The sequence below is a fragment of the Mandrillus leucophaeus genome, unplaced genomic scaffold, assembly GCF_000951045.1.
Source record: "Mandrillus leucophaeus isolate KB7577 unplaced genomic scaffold, Mleu.le_1.0 Scaffold512, whole genome shotgun sequence".
In the NCBI taxonomy this organism is placed as follows: domain Eukaryota; kingdom Metazoa; phylum Chordata; class Mammalia; order Primates; family Cercopithecidae; genus Mandrillus; species Mandrillus leucophaeus.
In genome coordinates this window covers 906,186-926,873 of record NW_012105498.1, presented here as the reverse complement: position 1 = coordinate 926,873, position 20,688 = coordinate 906,186, and the positions used below count along the sequence as shown (strand labels likewise).

At 41.2% G+C, this 20,688-nt stretch overlaps 1 pseudogene; it reads right to left on the bottom strand.

Annotated features, from left to right (window-relative positions):
- Positions 1-9,161: 9,161 nt before the first annotated feature.
- The window catches only part of LOC105551257, a 19,434-nt pseudogene continuing 7,907 nt past the window's right edge, over positions 9,162-20,688 (bottom strand).

Below are 20,688 nucleotides of genomic sequence, written 5' to 3'. Positions count from 1 at the left end.
AAAAAAAAAAAAAAAAAAAATTGGTGTAAGAAACACCTATTTTGCAAGGACCACAACATTTTTATTATTTAAATGTATATTCTATTTTATTTCATATGGGATTCAAGATATATTTCTAGCACTGAGCAACTGTTAACCAAATTACTACTAGCATCTTTTGGCAACCTGTTGAGAGAACAAGGGCTTTGGAGTCACGGAAACCCAGGTTAGAGTTCCACGTCTTACTTTTTAATTATGTGTTAATATGACTTCTTAACTATGTGACCTTGGCGAGTTATTAATATATCTAAGCATGAGTTTCTTTATGTCTAAAACAAGCAAAACAAACAAAAAGCAATACCATAGATTATTTGAGGAATAAATGTGATGATATATTTTAAAAACAAAGACTGAAACTTAGTATAGTGCCTGGCAAGTAGTTAGAGCCCAATACATGGTAATTATTACTGTAGCAAAAGAACAATGACATTCGTATTCATGTCCTATAGTACTAACGACAGTAACAAGGACCTAGAAAATGCTCAAATGTTATTGAACTGAATTACCTAGTCGATACAGTTATTGTAGAGATCAAATGACAGAACGTGTATAAAAGTGTTTCAAAAACCAGAAAATATTGGAGAAATGTGGTGCTACCTGTCCCCTACCAATGAGTCAAAGCCTCAGTTTTTATTTTTCAGGAACAGTTGGCTAGATATGTGTCCCTCTTCCTGCTCCTCTCTAAAATCAATATTTTGAGGCATTTTTAGACTTCACTGTGTGAAACTACCATTTCTCCATCTATCCTGCTTGCAGCTGCCCCACTTCGCTGTCAGGAGCAACTGCTTTCAGTATGGAATCTTACTGCCAATCATCCTCAATCAAGCTCCTCTAAGCCAGTGGGTTCGTGCCACAGGCAGTCATATTGAAGCCAGGAGTATGTAATTTTGATTTGGATATTTTAAGACAGTCTAAATTTCAAATATTCTGATATTTTATTTTGTTTTGTTTTATTTTATTTTATTTTGAGACAGAGTCTTGCTGTGTTGCCCAGGCTGGAGTGCAGTGGCATAATCTCTGCTCACCTCAACTTCCTCCACCCAGGTTCAAGAATTCTCCTGCCTCAGCCTCCCAAGTAGCTGGGATTACAGGCATACATCAATACACCTGGCTATTTTTTGTATTTTTCATAGAGATGGGGTTTCACCATGTTGGCCAGGCTGGTTTTAAGTGATCCACCCACCTCGGCCTCCCAAAGTGCTGGAATTGCAGGCATGAGCCATCGTGCCTGACCTATTATGATATTTGAAACTGATTTTTGTGAATTCTTATAATCCATTTTATATAAATTTACTATTATCAATGTATTTGTTCTATCCTTGGATTTTTGTTGAATACCTATCATGAGATAAGCACTGTCACAATGTTGAACAAGACAGACATGATCCTTGTCCTCAAGAAGCAAGCTCTAGATGTGGTTTAATTTTTATGTTTTTGTAAGACTTTCTATATGAATAAATTCACAAACTGGAAAAAAGTTTTTCAAAGCTAGTGTCCAGATTTTTCATTTGTAAAAATATGGCCACTTTAGTTGTGAAGAGACACAAAGAAATATAACCTTCTGAACAGTCCTCTCAGAAAATAGAGGAGGAAGAAAGAGAATTTTACTTTAAAACCAGGCACTTTACTTAAATTATCTAATTAAATCATAACAACTTGTGAAGAAAATGTTCTTATCTCCATTTTAAGAAGAACTGAGACTTAGGCTAATAGTCTTGCCAAAGTCTACCACTAACAAATGCCATTACTAAAATTAGAACCCAGTGTTTCCTGGTTCCCCAACCCAAGCTTTTTCTCCGACTCCATTCTACCCCAAAGCAAGCAACCAACTATTAAGCCAGAGAAGTATTATGAAATGTTACTTACAATGGGTGGGATATAAAAGAACATGTTTCTTAAACACAAGGGGCTGAAATCTGGTTGAGACACAAAAATAACGTGAACTAAGCTAAGCGACTTCAAACATATTAAGAGTTCCTGGGAAATACAAATGGGTATATTGAAGATTTCAAGGTAGTTTTCATAGAAAATATATAAATTGCCCTAAATTCTCCCAGGCATCTGTATTTCCCATACCACTAGGTGATTTGTCTGATCACATTGTATTCCATTTGTTTTCTTGTCTTTCTTCCCTCCAAGAATGTGAACTCTGTGAGGTCAGAAACCGTGTTTGTGTATCATTAACCTTGTGACCCCATAATCTAATGCAATGTCTACTTCATAATAGATAGTAGGAGTTTGAGAAAAGTTGAACTAAAGTGAGATGTCACTTGAGAACTGGGTATGAAAGCATGATTTAAGATGAACAAGAGAAGAGCAATCCAGGTGGGGGCACTAGTGGAGGAAAGAAGTGAGGAAGTAAGATCAAATGTGATATGTGTGGTAGTAGTAATCTGGATGGAGCCGAGGTAGAAGTCTGAAAAATTGAAGGCCATAGCTATTCCAGTGTTGATGGGTCCACCTGTGAGCTGGAAGGGAAGACTTCCCAGTCCAGAAGGCAAACTTGGGATATTATAGGCCCCATAAGCGAAATGGGAAAAGGTATCCACAACCATCGTGAGAACAGAAGCAGTAGGAGCACTGGAGAAACTTGCAAAGCGCTCATGATCTCCCAACAACAACACAGACTCTGTGTGTGCAGCCTGCCCAGAGGAATCAGACTGTGGCAATTGCTTCATCAGTGCTGCTAGACTGCATTCCAGGGCTGAGTTAATGATCCCATCTTTCCATTTGATCCTAAGTATAACTCTGGGCGAGGTCCAAGAAAACATCCCTGAGTGCTAAGGGTAGCAATTAGAAAGCACCTCTTCTGGCCAGGTGTGCTGCTCACACCTGTAATCCTAGCACTCTGGGAGGCTGAGGTGGACAGATCACGGGGTCAGGAGATTGAGACCATCCTGGCCAACATGGTGGAACCCTGTCTCTACTAAAATACAAAATATTAGCCAGGCGTGGTGGCGCGTGCCTGTAGTCCCAGCTACCTGGGAGGCTGAGGCAGGGGAATCGCTTGAACCCTAGAGGCAGAGGTTGCAGTGAGCTAAGGTTATGCCACTGCACTCCAGCCTGGCGACAGGGTGAGACTCTATCTCAACTAAAAAAAAAAAAAAAAAAAAAAGAAGGAAAAAAAGAGAAAGCACTTCTTCCATTGCAGTCTTCCCCCTGTCTCTTCATACGCCCTTCCCACTAAATCCTGACTGTCCCTCAGAACTCAGAATCCATTGGCTGAGTTGCTAAATTCTTTAGCCTACTAGAGCAAATCAAAGTGAGACTTAAAGGACCAGCGCAAAACAAAATGAGTGTGATGCTATATTCTTTCTCTCTTTCTTTCTCTCTCTCTTTCTCTCTCTCTTTCTCTCTTTCGTTCCTTCCCTTCTTTCTCTCTCCTTCCTTCCTTCCCTTCCTTCCTTCCTTCCTTCCTTCCTTCCTTCCTTCCTTCCTTCTGATGGAATCTTGCTCTGTCACCCAGGCTGGAGTACAGTGGCTTGATCTCAGCTCACTGCAACCTCCGCCTCCCAAGTTCAAGTGATTCTCCTGCCTCAGCCTCCCAAGTAGCTGGGATTACAGGCGCCCACCACCATACCTGCCTAATTTTCCCATTTTTAGTAGAGACGGGATTTCACCATATTGGCCAGGCTGGTCTCGAACTCCTGACCTCAAAGGATCTGCCTGCCTTGGCCTCCCAAAGTGCTGGGATTACAGGCATGAACCACCACAGCCACCTATGTTTCTTATCTTACTCTGAAGAGGCCCAATTTTGAGAGGCTGAGAGGAGGAGCCTTCCACATGCTGGAGCCATTTAGCCCAATTTTCAAGCACAAGAGGCATCAGATTTTGGCTACTGTTTGGCATAAAATTTTCAGAGGGTAGGGAAAGCCCTTATTGTAAATATCAATCCTAAATAAACATATGAATCCCTATGACGAGCTATATTAAAGGGAAGAAGACTAATTCAAGATAAGGGGTCTCAAAATTTGAAAGCTGTTCCAGCTTCACAGAGGCTCTTTCAAGATCTAAGAATAGAGAACAGACCAAAACTACTGCATATTTATCTATGTGCCTAGAGAACTGGGAGGAGAATTTTATGAGGATTATTGTTGTCTTAAAAAGGACAAACTCTCTACTTGGACAGTTTTAAGTTTGTTCTTGCCTAAGAGTACAGTTTGCAAAAAGAGCTTTTGTCCACGGTTGTTCACTTGAGCTTCACAACAGCCCCATGAGGTCATTATATCGCAGTTTATAGATGAAGGGTCGGATGTTCAAAGAGGCTACGGTCGCTGGGTAGGAAGCTCCAGGATTGAGACCAGAATCCAGGTTGTCCTTCTCCTGGTGCAACGCAGGTTGGGGTTTTGTTTCCCACTAAACATGTAATCCAAAAGTGTCTTTATAGTTTTTATTTCCCACTAGCAGATTCAAATCACATCCTCAGACCTGTGATTTTACTAAGAACTTGACAAACATATACAAGTCTGACCATTAGCCAGGCATTAGGCCAGGTCCTAAGAACACAGAGGTAAGTCAGTCATATACTTTACCCTTAAGGTCCCAGAATCCAGTCTAAGAGGCAGACATATAAACAATTAGTTGTAATGCAGTGTGCTAAGTGCTATGATTCAATTAAGAATTGGATATAGAGTTGAATAAAGAAAGATCAACTCTACTTGTGGTGACTGGGGGATAGTCTCCTGGAGAAGGTGATGATTAAGGGAAAACTTTAGAAATAAGTAGGAGTGTGTCTGGTGGGCAAGGGGGAAAAGACATTCTTGGCAACATTAACAGTTCATGCAAAGGCATAGAAGTATGAGACAGTATGATGAGTTCAGTGTTTCATTATACACTAATGGGTGCAAAAGTTATATTTCCTGACGTGACTCTTTTGAATCAGCAGTGCCCACTCCTGCAGTCTGCAGTTCCAAGCACCATTCATTCATTCAGCAAATATTTACTAAATCCCTACTATATGGTGAGCTCTGTTCAAGGGGCTGGAGATACAAAAATTCAAGCAAAGTCTCTGCCCTTAAAAACTCTAGTGGGAAGAAACAGGCAATAAAAAATAATAATACATTAGGGGGTGATAAGGGTTATGTAAACCCTGGATAAGGTGATAAGGGTTATGTAAGTTCTGGAAATACATTATTCAGGATTAGTTTGGCTACACATAACAGAAAAATCCAATATAGTAGAGATTTACACAATGCAGAATTTATTTCTCATGTAAAAGAAGTCTTGAGATAGATGGTTATGGCAAGTTATCAGATTATCAGAGGCCCAGGCCCCTTCTCTCTAGTCCACATCCTTAGCAGGTGGCTATAATCCTTATGTTCCAGGACAGATGCTGGAACTCCAAGAATTCTATCATCGTATAGACAGCAAGATGGAGAAACAAAGAAGGGTGGGCCTTCTTCCTTTTAAAGAGATGTAAGAATAGACAGGGCGCGGTGGCTCACGCCTGTAATCCCAGCACTTTGGGAGGCTGAGGCAGGCAGATCATGAGGTCAGGAGTTCGAGACCAGACTGGTCCACATGGAATACAAAAATTAGCTGGGTGTGGTGGTGCACACCTGTAATCCTAGCTACTCAGGAGGCTGAGGCAGGAGAATTGCTTGAACCTGGGAGGCGGAGATTGCAGTGCGCTGAGATCGCACCACTGCACTCCAGCCTGGGTGACAGAGAGAGACTCCGTCTCAGGAAAAAAGAAAAAAGAGAGAGAGAGAGATGTACGAATCATATATCATTTCTACCTACTTGTGGCCCAACGTAGCTACAAGAGAAACTTGAAAAATAGAGTTTTTCTTTGTTATCTTTTTTTGTTATTACTGTTTTTTAAGATGGGTAGAATGGGCCCAGCTAAAATGAAGATTCTGTTACACCTTGTGCTTCGCATCTAGTCCTCTTTCTGTCTCACAGGTCTTCCTCCTCTGTATTCCTTCTTTAATGATCCTATGCTTTCTCCCTGCCTGTTGCTAATCATACTATTTTGACTCTTCCTGATTTGGGTTCTACCAATCTGAAAGACAACACTTCACTTCCAACCTCTTGATCTAGAACTAAATACTCCCTAACACAGAAACTATCCTCATGGGGTGAGTTCCCACTTTGATCTATTTCTATCCTGGGAACAAGACAGTCCAAATTTCATAGAAATTCACAAAATCTCAAGTATAGAGAGCTCATGAATAATGATAAAAATTTACTTTAAAGATCAGCAGTCTTCAATTTCAGACTCATGTCTAATTTCAGAACTTTGGTCATCATTTTGCATTTTTACTATTTTTTTTTCGAATCTGCTATTAATTGGAGTGTCCGGCTAGTCTTTTTTTTTAGATAGTTTAATTCCAGGTGTCAGCTAATAATAATTTTAAAAACCCATAAATACTTCCTCAGGCTTAACAATCACTATCTTGGTGTTCCCTGCTGAAGGTACTGATAATGAATCCAATAAATAAGTCCTGGAAACAGGGAGGTCAACCCAGGCACAATATCTGATTATCAGATAAATATCAATGCATATGGGGTAACCACAAATCCTAGGAGAAAAACTTCGGATGCTAAGCAAAGATCAAGCATTTCTGAGAATTTTCTCTTTTATGGTTGGTTTTTGTGGGCAGTCTGTGCAGTCAGTAACTACAACTTCCACCACCAAAGCTGTTCATTTTTTCTAAAAATAATGCAATGATTTAAAGTTAACAAATCCTAAGATCATAATTAGTTTATTTCTATAGAGAAACCACCATTAAAACTTCAGTAGTTATATACTTAGAACAGAATTAGTAGAATTAGTTTCAATACGGTCCCAACCACTTTGTGTGACTTCAGGCAAGTTACCTCACCTCCTAAGCCTTAATTTCCCAAATAAAATAATAGTAATAATAATCCTATAATCCTATATCAGATGTGTCTCAATTTTTTATTTAGATGGCTTCCATAGGTGTATTAGGCCAAAGTATCCAAAAAGAAGGTAAAAAGTCCAAACGACAATAAGCAAGAAGGGAATATAAAGCTAAATTACCTTATAGAGCAAGATAACTCATTGAAAACTTGGGTGTACATTATGCAATCAATTTTTCTTTAGTGACACACTCCGTAGGTGCTTTGCACAATGTAGACTACATTTTAACCAGGGTCTTCTCTAGCTAGAACCACCAGTTCACCTGGCATATTTGTTTACAAATGCAGATTTCTGGGCTCTACCCTGGATATTTTCATTCAATTGGTTAAGAAGACAACTTTGGAATCTATATTTTAAAAGTGCATCCAAAAGATAAAAAAAAAAAATAAAACTTTTCTGGGGTAACTTTTAAAAATTACTTTGTATTATAGCTTTGTTTTGCTTCCTAATTTTTCATGTTGACCATGTACAGTATTAATTTTTTGAAAGGGAAAATAAAAACCGATATTTTATTTTTATTAAAAATAAAGCTTTCAGGGCACAGAAAGGCAAACATCACATGTTCTCTCTTATTTGTGGGATCTAAAAACGAAAACAATTGAACTCGCAGACATAGAGTGTAGAAGAATGGTTACCCCGAGGCTGGGAAGGGTACTGGGGGCTGCGTGGGTTAGGTGGGCATGGTTAATGGGTAAAAATAGATAAATAAAAAAAATGAATAAGACCTACTATATGAGAGCACAACAGGGTGACTATAGTCAATAATAACTTAACTGTATATTTTAAAATAACTAAAATAATGTAATTGGATTGTTTGTAACACAAATGATAAATGCTTGAAGTGATGGGTACCCCATTCTCCATGATGTGTTTATTTCATCTCACATGCCTGTTTCAAAACATTTCATGTACCTCATAAACATATACATCTACTATGTACCCACAAAAATTAATTTTTAAAAAAATATATTTTAAAAATATTATTAATTAATAAAGCTTCCAGGTTATGTTCTGGAAGAATAGTTTTTGGCTATGTCCACTATAGAGTTTAATTGACTCACTCATTCCCTTAGGTGCTGGAGCAAACTTAGTTACTTTTTGAGAATACTCTGTAGCCATGTCTACAGGGTACACTTTTGGTCTATCCCCTCTCAGATGAATCCCAATCAATTGACAGGTTTGACATTATTTTCTGAAAATTGAAAGACCAGATCAAGACTTGGGCCCCAGTGAGTCATTTCACCATTAATCTAAAAGCATTAAATGACTAAGGTAGGTTTAAAGTAGATTAAATAGGGGAAAGGTAGAGGGGTTAAGGTTCTTGATTAAATGAAACAGATAAGAATAATACATAACGTGTATAAATTAGTGTTTTCCAAAATACTTACTTAGAAATTATGATTTAACGTCTTAACTATAAAAAGTATATATAGTTCCCATTATAAATTAATACACACACATTAAATATAATTTGGAAAATACTAAAAAGAACAAATTCGTTGCCTATAGACTACGAACCAAAAACAACCACTGTTACATTTCAGTTCTTTCTTTCTTTTTTTTAACCACCAAGGCAGACATTTTTATTTTGCTAGGATATACAAATAGAATCACTACAACCATCCACACAGTCTATGATTTCTTTTTTTTTTTTTTTTTGAGATGGAGTCTCGCTCTGTTGCCCAGGCTGGAGTGCAGTGGCGCGATCTTGGCTCACTGCAAGCTCCGCCTCCCGGGTTCACGCCATTCTCCTGTCTCAGCCTCCCGTGTAGCTGGAACTACAGGCGCCCGCCACCAAGCCCGGCTAATTTTTTTTTTTTTTTTTTTTTTGAGATGGAGTCTCGCTCTGTTGCCCAGGCTGGAGTGCAGTGGCGCGATCTTGGCTCACTGCAAGCTCCGCCTCCCGGGTTCACGCCATTCTCCTGTCTCAGCCTCCCGTGTAGCTGGAACTACAGGCGCCCGCCACCAAGCCCGGCTAATTTTTTTTTTTTTTTGTATTTTTAGTAGAGACGGGATTTCACCATGTTCACCAGGATGGTCTCAATCTCCTGACCTCATGATCCGCCCTCCTCGTCCTCCCAAAGTGCTGGGATTACAGGCGTGAGCTACCGAGCCCGACCCGCACAGTCTATGATTTCTAAACATTTAATATCAATGGTTTCTGAAAGATGCTGTTGTCCTTCATAGTTCATTGAAAGTTCACATCCCTTCTGTGAAAGTCAAAGTTTTCTTCGACCTACAAAATTGTCTTTTCAGAAGTCTCATGGAATGTTTTCTTTGCTTCTCCATATTGCTCCTTAATTTGATAGATTTCATTTTCTTTTTCTTTTTTTTTTTTTTTTTTTTTTTGAGATGGAGTCTCGCTCTGTTGCCCAGGCTGGAGTGCAGTGGGGCTATCTCGGCTCACTGCAACCTGCGCCTCTCAGATTCAAGCAATTCTCTGCCTTAGCCTCCTGAGTAGCTGGGATTACAGGCAACCACCACCTCGCCCGGCTAATTTTTTGTATTTTTAGTAGAGACGGGGTTTCACTATCTTGGCCAGGCTGGTCTTGAACTCCTGATCCACCTGCCTCGGCTTGGCTTCCCAAAGTGCTGGGATTACAGGTATGAGCCACCACACCCGGCCACACAGATTTCATTTTCTAGTTGAACAATAGTCTGTTCCTCGTAATTCTTACTGACCGGGGATCCCCAATTTGACTCCATTTCTCTCAATTTAGATCCAGCGTGAGTTGCATGTTCTTTCTCTGCCCGTTAAACTATTGAATATGTTTTCTTACCTTCTGAAGTTCTTTCTGTGAATGTTCAATCATATGAACTAGATTTTCATTGTAAACTTTCTAGGGATTACACCCATGCTATGACATTAGTTTCAGATTCTCAATTCTAACTGCTTGCTGCTTTAACTGGGCAATAAAATTGTTTACACATTCTTACCATGCAGTAGTGTCATTTTTTTGATGGGAGAAAGGGGCTGGAAGCTCATATCATTTCATACTGAGCAATTCAATTGGTTGTCAAGCAGCCAGTCTTGCAAATTCATTTCTCATTATGTCAGTCATTATAATGGATTATTTTCCTCCCCCTAATTATTCTCTGGGTTAAATGCTCTCTAGAATTTCAAATGCAGAATAATCTGGGGCTGTTAGGCGGTCCAGGTAGTTCTAGGTAGGTGAGTTTGCTCTTCCACCAGCACCCCAGCAGCTTCCCACACACCAGGGGCTTCATAACCTTGATCAAAATACGGCAACGCATCTACCACAACCTCTCCGGCCGCCAAACCTGTGCCTGCCCTTCTGGGGACCTTAGGTTGGCCTGCATTTTTTCCATTTCAGTTATTTCCATCCAATTTTTAATAATATACACAAAATCACATAAAATGTTATTTTATTTTTCTTACTGCTACTTTTTTTTCTCTTTATGGAGGTATAACTGACAAATACAAATTGTATATATTAGGCTGGGCATGGTGGTTCACGCAGTGGGCAGATCACTTGAGGTCAGGAGTTCAAGACCAGCCTGGCTGACATGGTGAAACCACATTTCCACTAAAACACAAAAAATTAGCCAAGGGTGGTGGCATATGCCTGTAGTCCCAGCTATTCGGGAGGCTGAGGCACAAGAATCACTTGAACCTGAGAGGCAGAGGTTGCAGTGAGCTGAGATCATACCACTGTTCTCCAACCTGGGCAACAGAGTGAGAATCCATCTCCAAAAATAAATACATGCATACATACATACATACATACATATTGTGTATATTTATATTATACAATGTGATATAAGTTATTTTGATATGTATATACACTGTGAAATGATTGCCACAATTAAGCTAATGAATGTGTTTATCGTCTTGCATTGTTACAATTTTTTTTTGGTGCTAACAACATTTAAGATATACTCTTGTAGTAAGTTTCATGCACACGATACAATATTATTAGCGATAGTTATTATGCTGGACTTATTAATCCAGAACTTATTCCTCCTGCTTAACTGAAACCTTGTTCACTTTGATGAACATTTTCCCACTTCTCTCACCCCCAGCACTCTCCTCTCTCCTTCTATGAATTTAAATTTTTTCAACTCCACATAAAAATGAGATCATGCAGTATTTGCCTTTTGTGCCTGAGTTATTTCACTTAGCATAATGTCCTCCAGGTTAATCCATGTTCTTGAACATGACAAGACCTCCTTCATTTTGAGGAGTAATATTCCATCATGTATACCCTATTTTCTTTATTCATTTTTTGTCCATCTGTTGATAGACACTTAAGTTGATTCCATATGTTGGCTATTGAAAATAACACTGCAATGAACATGTGTATAGATATCTTTTCGACATACTGATTTCATTTCCTTGGGATGTATATCCAAAAGTGAGATTGCTGAATCATATGGTAGCTCTACTTTTAATTTTTTTTAGGAAATTTCATGCTTTTCTTCTACAATGGCTATATATATATACACACACACACATATATATAATTTTTTTCCAGCCTGGGTGACAGAATGAGACTACTCTATCTGAAAAACAAACAAACAAACAAAAAATACAAAAAAAATCCTTTTATCAGATAAATGGCTTGAACATATCTTCTGCCATTCTGTAGGTTGTCTCCTTACTCTGTTGATCATTTTCTTTGGTGGGCAGTATAATTTGTGCTGTATAGTTTGATGCAATTTTATTTATCTAATAAAAGGGTTTTTAAATTTTTTTTTTAATTTTTTTTTTTATTTTTAGGTGAGATGGGGTTTCCCCACGTTGGTCAGGCTAGTCTTGAAATCCCGACCTCAGGTGATCCACCCGCCTCGGCCTCCCAAAGTGCTGGGATTACAGGCATGAGCCACCATCCCCAGCCTATTTTATTTTATTTTTTAAGACAGGGTCTCGCTTTGTCACCCAGGCTGGAGTGCAGTGGCACTATCTCGGCTCACTGCAAACTCTGCCACAAGAGCTCAAGTGATTCTCCCACCTCAGTCTCTGGAATAGCTGGGATTACAAGTGTGCGCCACTACATCTAGCTAATTTTTATATTTTAGTGGAGACAAGATTTCACCATGTTGGCCAGGCTGGTCTCGAACTCCTGACCTCAAATGATCTGCTTGCCTTGGCCTCCCAAAGTATTGGGATTACAGGCGTGAACCACTCCGCCTGGCCTGGTTTTGAGTTGCCTTTTGTATGTGGTATGAGATAAAGGCTTCAGCTTCCCAAAGTGTTGAGATTATAGGTGTGAGCTACCCTGCCTGGCCTCTGTCTTTTACTTTTAAGAATTTGACTATAATGTGTCTTGGTGAAGATCTCCTTTAGTTGAACTCATTTTGTTCATGAATTGTTTTCCTAATAATCATTTAGTTGTCTGTGTTCTCTTATAGCTCCTTGAGCTTCTTTAAGATGATTATTTTGAACTCTTACAAATTTTCAAATAATTACAAATTATTTTGATATACAAATTCATGAAGTTTGTGTTATCTCAATTTATTTTTTATTTATTTTTACTTTTATATTTTGAGATGGAATCTCGCTTTTGTCACACAGGCTGGAGTGCAGTGGCACGATCTGGGCTCACCACAACCTCTGTCTCCCGGGTTCAAGCGATTCTCCTGCCTCAGCCTCCTAAGTAACTGAGATTACAGGCACCCACCACCATGCCTGCCTAGTTTTTATACTTTTAGTAGAGACGGGGTTTCACCATGTTGGCCAGCCTGGTCTCAAACTCCTGACCTCAGGTGATCCACCTGCCTCGGCCTCCCAAAGTGCTAGAATTACAGGCATGAGCTACTGTGCCTGGCCGTGTATCTCAATTTTTTGTTTGTTTGTTTTGAGACGGAGTCTCGCTCTGTCGCCCAGGCTGGAGTGCAGTGGCCAAGGAGCTCAGCTCACTGCAAGCTCCGCCTCCCGGGTTTACGCCATTCTCCTGCCTCAGCCTCCCGATTAGCTGGGACTACAGGCGCCCGCCACCTCGCCCGGCTAGTTTTTTGTATTTTTTAGTAGAGACGGGGTTTCACCGTGTTAGCCAGGATGGTGTCGGTCTCCTGACCTCGTGATCCACCCGTCTTGGCCTCCCAAAGTGCTGGGATTACAGGCTTGAGCCACCGCGCCGGCCTTATCTCAATTTTTAAGGTCAGTTATTAGTGCTTTAATTTTTTTACCTTTGGTGGTATCATGTTTCCCTGATTATTATTCTGTGATTCTGGAAGGACTATCTGATGAGTTCATGGGTAGGCTTACTTCTGAAGTCCTCAGATGGGCTGATCTGGTGTCTGGGGTCTGCAGAGGTGGATCTGGAACCTGAGTCTGAGGGTGGTACAGTCCTTAATCCTGAGTCCATGGAGATGACCTGGCACTGGGGCTCACTGGTGTGGTCCCGGTGACCGGGTCTGTTGGAGAGGGCCTGGAGCCTGAGTCTGCAGGAATAGGCCTACAGCCTGTGTCCACAAGGGCTGACAGGAAGCCCGGGTCCATTGGAGTTAAACTGGCCCTGGGATGGGTCTTGAGCCTGAGTCTGCTGGGGAGTGTGCTGGTGCTAGTGCAGGCCTGGTGTCTGGGTTCTCAAGGTGGGCCTGGTCTACAAGGGCTTGCCTGGTGCTGGGACAGGTCTGGAACCTGAGTCTGCAGAGCTGGGACTGGGTCCTGGGTCCATGGGGGTGGTCCATGGGAGTGATTCCAGAGCCTGGGTCTGCTGGAGCTTGGGGCCACAGGTGCCAGCCTGGTGGCTAGGGCCATGGGGGCTGGTGGCATGGCACTGGGGCAGTCCCGGAGCCTGGGTCTGTGGGGCTGGTCTAGAGGCTTGGTCTGTGGTGCCAGCCTAAAGCCTGGGGATGTGGGGGCCAGCCTGGTGCTGGGTGAGCTTGGGTCTTTGGGATGTGGGGTCTTGCCTGGAGCCTAGGGGTGCAGGGGGCGGCCTAGAGTCTGGATCCACAGGGACCAGCCAGCCACAAGGGTTCGCTGGGGAGGGCCTGGTGCTGTGGTTCATGGTAAAATTGGGTGTTCCCTCCTCTTCCTCCCTCAGAAGGCTTGGAAGACATAATGTGGGCAATGTAAAACTGTCCTTCCTACCCTCTTTAATGCATCTTTTCTTATTTCTGTGTTCCACCTACATACTGTCATCTCTTACCTGAATTCCTTAGCTCTTATGAAAGTATTTTTGCATGTAGATAGCTATTTAAATTAGTGTTTCTGCAAGGAGACAGGCACTAAAAACTCCTATTCTGCCATCTAGCTGACATCACTCCAAAACCATATTGTATTTTAAAATGTTCCTCTGTGGTCTTAAAATTTTATTAATTTATACTCTGGGAAAATTATTTCCAAATACTTCACCATCAAGTACATTTTTTGATACACATAGACCCTATCCTTTGCATCATGGATCATAGTCAGGAACATCTGTGAGTGCCCATCAGAGCTAATCTGTCACTCTGAGTTGATTGCCACAGCCCCTAAGTTAACATGTGATTTAGCCTGCACAGCCCCATTTGAGGTTGACGTTTGTTCTGAAACCTCCTTTACCACTTCTACAGATCCCTTAAATATCCAGGAACCCCATGTTATGACTTAATATTTAGAAGAAAGGGTTTGCTAAGCCAAAATATACTTACCCTGAACCCTGTAAAAATTATCTCTAAGTCTAAATAGATGATATCTACATTAATAAGAGTTCAGAATCAATTTGTCATCTTGCTATAAAATTGATCTTCATCTTAGAACTGGATAATTTACTCATTTAAAATATGCCTTAAGATGGAATCACTCCAGGTTTATTTTTGGATAGCATGTAGGTTCTCTTTAAAAATATAAATTCGGCTGGGCACAGTGGCTCACATCTGTAATCCCAGCATTTTGGGAGGCTGAGGTGAGAGATCACTTGAGGCCAGCAGTTCAAGACCAGTCTGACCAACATGGTGAAACCCTGTCTTCAACATGGTGAAATACAAAAATTAGCTGGGTTGGGTGGCACATCCCTGTAATCCCAGCTACTTGGGTGTCTGAGGCACTAGAATCATTTGAACCAGGAAGGCAGAGGTTGCAGTGAGCTGAGATCGGGCCACTGCACTCCAGCCTGGGTGACAGAGTGAGACTCTGTCTTAAATAAATACATAAATTCATGGCTAGGTATGGTAGTCACACCTATGATCCCAGCATTTTGGGAAGTCAAGGCAGGAGAATCGCTTGAGGCCCTGAGTTTGAGATCAGCCTGAGTAACATAGTGAAACCTTATCTTTACTTTAAGAAAAGTTAGTGTCCATAATGGTTTCAATAAGGAACACCAACATCAGTGGTGTCAACCATATTCTTAGTCACATTCTTGAATGTCCTAATGGGGCACTCATAGTAAAACCTAGCCAGCAGGATGAAATGTTAGTAATACTGAAACAGGGTTAAATACAGTTGAGGTCTACGGCTTTTACAATTCATCTTTTTATAGCAGTCTGAATCTTCAAAGTGTTTTGGTATCATTAATTTTGATGGACAGAGCCACAGACTGGCTGGAACAAAATGTTTTCTGCCCGTTATCATAGCCTCAAATCAGAGCTACTAACTTGGTGTCCTGAAGACTTACTCTAAATGTTCTAAGAGAAACGGTTATTGCCAAAGTTACACCCCTGATTGTTGGTTGAGAACACAGAGTACTTCCAAATTTTTTTTTTTTGAAACGTAGTTTCACTCTTGTTGTCCAGGCTGGAGTGCAATGGCATGATCGTGGCTAACCGCAACCTCTGCCTCCCGGATTCAAGTGATTCTACTGCTTCAGCCTCCCAAGTAGCTGGGATTACATGCATGTGCCACCATGCCCAGATAATTTTTGTATTTTTAGTAGAGATGGAGTTTCAGCATGTTGGTCAGGCTGGTCTTGAACTCCTCACCTCAGATGATCCACCTGCCTTGCTCTCCCAAAGTGCTGGGATTATAGGTGTGAGCTGCCGCTTCTGGCCCTTCCAAATTTCTTTCTTTCTTTTTTTTGAGTCAGAGTCTCACTGTGTCGCCCAGGCTGGAGTGCAGTGGCGCAATCTCAGCTCACTGTAAGCTCTGCCTCCCAGCTTCACGCCATTCTCCTGCCTCAGCCTACTGAGTAGCTGGGACTACAGGAGCCCACCACCACCCCCGGATAATTTTTTGTAGTTTTGGTAGAGACGGGGTTTCACCGTGTTAGCCAGGATGGTCTCGATCTCCTCACCTCGTGATCCACCCTCGTTGGCCTCCTAAATGGCTGGGATTATAGGGGTGAGCCACCACGTCCAGCTGTCCCTTCCAAATTTCTAAATGTTTCTTTCCTTCTTCTTCTTCTTTTTTGTTTTGTTTTGTTTAGAGATGGGGTCTCACTCTGTTGCCCTAGTTGGAGTGTAGTGGCATGATCATAGTTTACTGCAATCACTTCAGCCTCAAACTCCTGGGCTCAAGTGATCCTCTTGCCTCAGCCCCTGAAGTAGCTGGGACTACAGGCATGCACCACCATGCCTGGCTTCAAATGTTTCCAAAGATAGATTCATACTCCATCATAACACTCCTCAGTTCACAAAGGAGTCGGAACTCTGAGCCTACAGGTGAGGTGCCGGGGCACAGTGTTAATAAAAGGGAAGATTTGCAGCACAACCTTGTAGATATTGCCATTTCTAAGAGTAGGATGACAGAAACGTCATTAGCTTTGCAGAGTTCAAAGTTCAAGTCCTATACTTCCCGGTTTTGCTGACCCTGGGAAATTCAACATTTATGAGCCCCAGCTTCTCCAGTATAAATTAGGTCTATAAATGATACTTATTCATAAGATAGTTGTGAGAATTAAATGAGGAAACAAATATTAAAGGAACTTGCTAAATGAATTCTCTCTGAAAGAGATTGTGGAGTCCAAAAGGACCATTAATAAAAAATGTCATTTATTCATACTCTCGACTGTTTATTATTACAGAGTCACTAGCCTTAGGGAAACCAGATCTTCAACAGTAAAAGTTACCCAAGTTTCCTGTTTTCTTTTTTTCTTTTTTTTTTTTTTTTGAGATGGAGTCTCACTCTGTCCCCCAAGCTGGAGTGCAGTGGCGCAATCTCGGCTCACTGCAAGCTCTGCCTCCCGGGTTCACGCCATTCTCCTGCCTCAGCCACCACGCCCAGCTAATTTTTTGTATTTTTAGTAGAGATGGAGTTTCACCGTGTTAGCCAGGATGGTCTCGATCTCCTGACCTCCTGGTCTGCCCGCCTCGGCCTCCCAAAGTGCTGGGATTACAGGCATGAGCCACCGCGCCCAGCGTTTTTCCCTGTTTTCTTTGCACCAAACTGTATCTGAGTTTTAGACTGTGCAAAGCAGCCAATTGTTTTGATCAAAGATTAGGTAAGATGTGCTTTTCTGGGATGTGTGGTGGTTATTCTTTGCTTTGGAAAAAGAAATTAGAGGAGGTATTTGAAATTATTTATTAATATTTATTTATTATTTATTAAAATTATTTATGAAATTATTTATTACAATTATTTATTAATTGAAAATATTTATTGAGTTCCTACTCTGTGCAAGACATAAGTGAGAACAATATGATGTGATTGGTTATGAGCATGGACACTGGTACCTGACTGCATGGGCTGTACCCCTTACTAACTATAGGACCTATAGGGATGTCAGTTTCCTCATCCTAAAATTGAGATTATGGCTGGGCATGGTGGCTCATGCCTGTAATCCCAGCACTTTAGGAAGCCAAAGTGGGAGGATCTCTTCAGCCCGGGAGTTTGAGATCAGCCTGGGTAACATAGCAAGACTCTGCCTCTACAAAAAAATCAAAAAATTAGCTAGGTGTGGTGGTGCGCGCCTGTGGTCCCAATACTCGGGAGGCTGACGTGGGAGAGTCACTTGAGCCTGGGATGTAGAAGCTAAAATTAGCCATGATCGTTCCACTGTATTCTAGCCTGGGTGACAGAGCAAAACCCTGCCTCAAAATAAATAAATAAATAAATAAAGTTATAATAGTACCAGTTATAAAGATTAAATAAGACCATCTTTGCGGTCGGGCGCGGTGGCTCAAGCCTGTAATCCCAGCACTTTGGGAGGCCGAGACGGGCGGATCACGAGGTCAGGAGATCGAGACCATCCTGGCTGACACGGTGAAACCCCGTCTCTACTAAAAAATACAAAAACTTAGCCGGGCGAGGTGTCGGGCGCCTGTAGTCCCAGCTACTCGGGAGGCTGAGGCAGGAGAATGGCGTGAACCCAGGAGATGGAGCTTGCAGTGAGCTGAGATCCGGCCACTGCACTCCAGCCTGGCCGACAGAGCGAGACTCCATTTCAAAAAAAAAAAAAAAAAAAAAAAGACCATCTTTGCAAAGTTCCTTTAGTGAAGTATATGACACATTTTAAGTCCTATGTGTTTAATAAATTCATTTTGATTATGTTTAGTGTTTGTTTATGTAGATCTTGACTTTTCCCATTGGATTATAAATCCCCTAAGAAATGAATGAATCTCCTAAAGGGAAGGGGAAATGCACATTTCTCTTTAAGTTAGATAGTATCCCTGCATCTACTCTGTGTTAGATTGTTTCTTATATACTTTATACACATTTAACTCCCATCTTTTGTTATAGATGTTATCAACTTTTTATAGACAAAGAAGCTAAATCCCAGAGAGGTTAGGTGAATTGCCTAAGGTTGTATAGCATTGGAGACAGAATTCACATCTGGTCTAATGCCAAGCCCCATAATCATAGACCTTAATAGTTATAAAGATATGGAGGGGAGAATCCAGTGCTTGTTGCATAATCACATTCTGCTGTTGTTAAAATCTCTTAGCAGCTGTCCTAAAGTGTTTAGTGCGTGTTTCCCAAATACTAAAAAGAAATATTTCAGTATGGGTTATAGGTTAAAAAGTATTCATTCTACTTTCCAAAAGCAAATATAGATTTATGTCAGAGAAAAGGAATAATTAATAATTATATTTTCAGGGAGGAGGGCAAAGGAGTAGAAGGGACAAAAGGGGAAAAGAAGAGGAAGGGAAGGGAAGCTATTTTGCTGATCTGAAATACTATTAATTTAATTTATAACACGAATGAATATGAACATGCAAGAAGCATCATAAGAAACACAGAATTAGCTTCTGCCTGGAGGAAAGAGGTCAGCAGACAAATAGGTCACAGATTACCAGGAAACACCGACGTTAATAGACTCAGGTGCAGTCAAGCATAGGAAGCATTCCAAAGACAGATGAGTTTCAACCAAAATATTAATAAAATAAGGAGTAACAGTAAGGGGAAACTGGAGCCCGTGGTCATTGCTGGTGAACTTCAGGTAAGTCTGACAAACCAGCAGCTTTTGGAACTGGGTTTTATTTTTATTTATTTATTTTTGAGACGGTCTTGCTCTGTCACTCCAACTGGAGTGCAGGGGTAAAATCACGGCTCACTGTAGCCTCGAATTACTGGGCTCAAGCAATCCTCCCACCTCAGTTTCCCAAGTTGCTGGAAACTACAGGCACATGTGGCCATGCCTGAAAAATGCTATTCAAAGAAGTTGTGAAAGACTGGTCCATAAGAAACAGTGTGATAAGAAGAAAGGGAATGAATAGGACAGTTGTTGAATAGATAGGAGGAAAGGAAAAGGGGAAGGAGAAAATGGGGTTAATGAAGAAGAATATCAAAGGTAAAGAAAAAATCAGGGTCAGTGTGGTGGCTCACACCTATAATCCTAGCACTTTGGGAGGCTGAGGTGGGTGGATCACCTGAGGTCAGAAGTTCGAGATGAGCCTGGCCAACGTGGTAAGTCTCTACTGAAAATACAATAAAATTAGACGGGCATGGTGGTGTGTGCCTGTAATCCCAGCTACTTGGGAGGCTGAAGCACAAGAATTGCTTGAACCCAGGAGATGAAGGGAGCAGTGAGCCGAGATTAGGCCACTGTCTTCCAGCCTGGGCGACAGAGCCAGACTCCAGCTCAAAATAATAATAATAATAATAATAATAATAAATCAGACCATCTAGTGGGTATTTTATTTTTGTATCTACTACATGCAAAAGACTGAAACTATATGCTCTCTGAGGATACAACAAAATAATAATAAATAACACCACTTTTTGAATGTTTACAAAGTGCCAGGTATTATAATAACAGTTACACACTTGTCTGTTTTAACAGCTCACTGAGGTGAGGATCCCAGGCTTGAGAAGTCAATTGCAGCTAGTTAGTGGCAATGAGGGATTTTTAAACCAGGCCTATCTGGTTAAGAAAAATGCACTTTCCTTCTTCTCCTGCCTCATCCTCCCTTCAACTTTCATAAGATTTTGAAAAGTGCATATACATATTGTGTTAGTTATTAAAAAGGATACATATTTATTGTAGGAAAATTGGAAAACACTGTTAACAAAGTAAACAATTAGGTTTTCCTAATCTATGCTCTTTTAAAGAAGTATAAGGGGCAGGTCGTGGTGGTTCATGCCTATAATCCCAGCACTTTGGGAGGCCAAGGCGGGTGGATCACCTGAGGTCAGGAGTTCGAGACCAGCCTGTACAACATGGTGAAACCCCGTCTCTAGTAAAAATACAAAAATTAGCCGGGCATAGTGGCATACACCTGTAATCCCAGCTACTTGGGAGACTGAGGCAGAAGAATCGCTTGAACCTGGGAGGCAGAGGTTGCAGTAAGCCGAGATCCCACCACTGCACTCCAGCCTGGGCAACAGAGTGAGATTCTGTCTGAAAGAAAGAAAGAAAGAAAGAAAGAAAGAAAGAAAGAAAGAAAGAAAGAAAGAAAGAAAGAGAGAGAGAGAGAGAGAGGGAGGGAGGGAGGGAGGGAGG